The sequence below is a fragment of the Lycium barbarum genome, chromosome 6 (genome assembly GCF_019175385.1).
Source record: "Lycium barbarum isolate Lr01 chromosome 6, ASM1917538v2, whole genome shotgun sequence".
NCBI lineage: Eukaryota > Viridiplantae > Streptophyta > Magnoliopsida > Solanales > Solanaceae > Lycium > Lycium barbarum.
Window position 1 is genome coordinate 78,123,074 of NC_083342.1, and position 4,199 is coordinate 78,127,272.

At 39.4% G+C, this 4,199-nt stretch overlaps 1 long non-coding RNA gene across 1 annotated transcript; it reads left to right on the forward strand.

Annotated features, from left to right (window-relative positions):
* The first annotated feature begins 1,311 nt into the window (after nucleotides 1-1,311).
* On the forward strand, nucleotides 1,312-3,829 carry LOC132599759 (uncharacterized). The gene is made up of 3 exons (XR_009566996.1): nucleotides 1,312-1,749; nucleotides 2,516-2,586; nucleotides 3,590-3,829. It is a non-coding gene; the product is annotated as an uncharacterized LOC132599759 (long non-coding RNA).
* The last annotated feature ends 370 nt before the right edge of the window (nucleotides 3,830-4,199 follow it).

A 4,199-nucleotide genomic window follows, 5' to 3' on the forward strand; every position in this document is an offset into this window, starting at 1 on the left:
GACCGCTTAAGACATATTTTCGATATAAATTATGTTGATATAACTTTTGAAAAACTTTGAACTAAGTTTGGATTTGGAAACGAATATGCGATTTGGTCTGGGTACCCAGGTAGGGTGCCAGTCGCGGCCCACGGGGCTGGGTCGTGACAGGGAGCCATTCCATAAGGAGGAATAGATATCGGCTTAGTGCCTGGCAACACATCAATAGCAAAATCAATCTCCCGCTCGGGAGGAAGGCCTGGAAGCTCTTCCCAGAACACATTCGGAAATTCATTTACTATGGGAACTGTCCGAAGAGTCGGCGATTCAGCTTCTACATCTTGAACCCGAACTAGATGATAGATGCAACCTTTCGTGATCATTTTCCTTGCCTTTAGATAGGAAATAAACCTACCTTTTGGTGACGCCGTATTCCCCTTCCATTCTAAAATTGGTTCTCCCGGAAATTGGAAATAAACAATTTTCATTCTACATAAAACATGGGCATAGCAAGAAGCCAACCAATCTATGCCCGTGATAACATCAAAAATCCATCATTTCTAGCTCATGCAAATCAATCATGGTACGACGATCACAAATCATAATTACACAATTTCTATATACTCGGCCAGCTATTACTGATTCACCCACGGGTGTAGACACCTCAAAAGGTTTAATCGACTCCGGTTTGACTCTAAATCGACCCGCAACATATGGAGTAACATATGACAAGGTTGAGCCCGGATCAATCAAAGCATATACATCATGAGAGAATACTGATATTATACCTGTAACCACATCAGGGGAAGACTCAAGGTCTTGGCATCCAGCCAAAGCATAAACACGGTGCTGAGGACCGCTGGAACTGGGAGCTCTCCTCTACCTCTACCATGGCCGACGGGCGCATGTGAACCTGGCCCCATAGGGCGTACAGATACTGAAGATCCGGCTATCGACCCTGAAGGCTGGGTCCTACCTCTACCATAAACTGAAGGGCAATCACGGATGATATGGCCTGGTCGACCACATGAATAGCAAACATCCGAACCCAATCGGCATCGACCCCAATGTAACTTCCCACACTGGGAACATCGTAGTACGGGTGGCCTTGCCTGACCCAAATCATCTCTAAACTGAGACCCCGAATAACTCTGACTCGGCCCGGAACGAGTAGATCTGTCGAATCTCTGGCCTAAAAACTGTGGAGGCGCGTGTTATAACCCGTAATTTTACACATTCGCAAAAATTTGATATAATTGTGACTTGTAAGAAATAAGTCTATATTTTTATTTTATTTAATATATGTGTTGTCCATGAAATGTTGATGTGGAAACATGGAGGAAGGTCAAGCGCGAAATGGGAAATTTTAGAAATTAGTTTCGAGAATTTTAAAATAAGACCCGCAACAATTTGGGCCTAAATGAAATGAAACAAAAAGGGGAAATTGAGGCCCAAATATTTGTGTTGGCCGGCCATGCCCCTAAAAAAGGGCCCTAGCCCAAGCCCAAGTCAACCAAGACCAAATAAATAAAGGGCCATCCATCATTTTCCATTAGGAAGCTTTAATAAAACAAAGCAAAGAAAAAAAAAAAGCCAAGGGTTCGGCCATAGAGAAAGAGAAAGGAAAAAATAATAATTTGGAGCTCACACCTTTAGTTCAAAAATTCATCTCTTGTGCAATTACTACTAAGCTCAAAGCCCTCTTTAATGTGATACAACTTTGGGAGCAAGAGTACTTTTTTTTATCAAGTGGGAGAATTTGGCAAAAAGGTAATAATTCCACTCTTTTTTTTGTTTGGAAGAATTTTATATAGATGTTGTAGTATGTGGGAATGAATGTAGAGTATGAAAATTTTGTGTCATGGTTATGTGTGGTTGTGGCCGAAAATGGGTGTTGATGAGAGGAATGATCAAATTTTATTTATTATGTTAATTGTGTTGTAATGGCCTTTTTATGCAAATGGAATAATTCTAGTTTAAGTTGACATGAAAATTATTGTTAAGTTGTTATAGGAAATGTTGTGATTTTATTGTAAATTTATGTAATTATGGAAAGGGAATTGTTAAGGTGTAAATTGTGGTTGATGTGATGAAATGTGAAGATGAAAAAATATGTTGTGAATGTTGTGTTAAAGGTTGGAGATTTCGGATGAATTCTAGTCTTGGTCGAATTTTGTATAATTTGTAGAATGGTATGAAATGCCTTGAAATGCTTTTGAATGATCTTGAATTGGTAATGAATGTGTAAGTGTCGATAATTGGCTTGAAAAATTCGTAGTTGAATTGAATGTCGATGAATTATGTTGAAAGGAAGGTTACTAGTGTTGGAATGCATTTTAGATTGGTTTTGATGTTATTGGTTTGGTTGTTGGTATTGTGGGTATGGTTGTTGATGAATTTTGTCGAGTTTAATTCTCGGGGATGTTGAATTTATAGGGGAGGTGCTGCCGAAATTTCGGTAGACAAATACTAATTAGAATAAAAATTCTAAGTACTAGTAGCTAATTTTTTTTAGAAATTAATAACATTATTGTAGATATTGGAGAGCCCGAGACCTGAGTCGGGATTGGTTGGCAAGCGATCGAGATTTGGTAGTGAGCGATCGAGGTATGTAAGGCTTAGCGTTCTTCCTTTTTGGCATGACCCTTATGAAGTAAATGAATAATATATATATGTATGTTCCAAAGAAAATTCTACTCTTAGAGCCACTAGGATGGCCTATGTCTTTGATTTCCATGAACTATTTCATATGACTTGTCACATACTTATGATGTTTGAAATATTAGTCGGTACGCTTCCGGATATGGTTTGGAAAATATTTGATATGGCCCAAGTTTGGATATGTATATTCTAGAGATGTGCATATGATTTTAAGGCTCCATTTGAAGTACTCTATAAGGTTGTTTGAAAGCTTCTTAAAAATAAATGATACTAAATTTTCAAGGAAACGACCTATGAAGTGATTCGAAAGTTTGGTAACTTAAAAGCTCGCAACTTTTGTATAATGATTCTGATGGACTCTATACTTACCTTGAGCCTTCTGCTATCAGTATATATATATATATATATATTTATTTGTGGAGTCTTGGAATTTATTTACGTGTATGCATATGGTTCCCGCACTACTCCGCTCGTGCCTATTACTATGATATCGTTCGCCGGATCCCGGGCCGGTTTTGTTATCGTGCGCACTATGTAATATTCGGCAGTATGATGTGTTACGATTCCCGAGACCTCGCCATAGGGTCGGGTACCACTTATATACGGCGTTATGATGTGATATGGTATACGATGTGTTCGGACGATATGATATGTTCTGATGATATGATACGTTCGGTGATTGTACGGAAATTTGAAACTTTCTGGAGTATGATGTGTTGTGGCGCCAGCGTCGGAGTGGCGACCAAGTTCCTGAGCCTTATGCATGATTTTATTTGCATGATATATATATATATGTTTTCTGCACCAATTTTGATATACTCATTCTGTACCCAAATTCTGTACTCCCCAACTCGGTTATGATTTGGATTTCTGTATTTCATGGTTTACATACTCAGTACATATTTCGTACTGACCCCCTTTCTTCGGGGGCTGTGTTTCATGCCCGCAGGTACGGACGTTCATTTTGGTGATCCCCCAGTATAGGATACATACTCTGCCACTTGGATTACTCCTTTTGATTCGGAGCTCATACTTTTGGTACATATCTTCTGCTACACATATTCTGTATATATATATATGACTATTTCGGTACTGCGGGGCCCTGTCCCGTCATATGTTTCTGTTATGTTTTGTAGAGGCCTGTAGTCATGTATGTGGGTCATGGGTCATGTTTGTTCGTTTGTGATTATGATTTAGTCTTAATGCGGCCCCGTTTACTATTATGGACAAAACGGCCCATTTGTCTGTATATGTGCGTATATCTGGCGATGTGTATTCCGCCAATATATTGGATTTGGATATAATGTTTCTGTACGGGCGACCGCTTAAGATGATATTTGTTTGCAGTATTTGCTTAAAATGATGTATGTTAAGTTCGAATGAATTTTGATATGTCAATCTGGTACGTAAGTTTATTTGGGTGTCCAAATAGGGCACCAGTCGCGGCCCACGGGGCTGGGTCGTGACAGAAGTGGTATCAGAGCGGTTTGTCCTCGGAATGTCTACATGCCGTGTCTAGTAGAGTCTTGTTTATCGGTGTGTTGTGCACCACATCTATA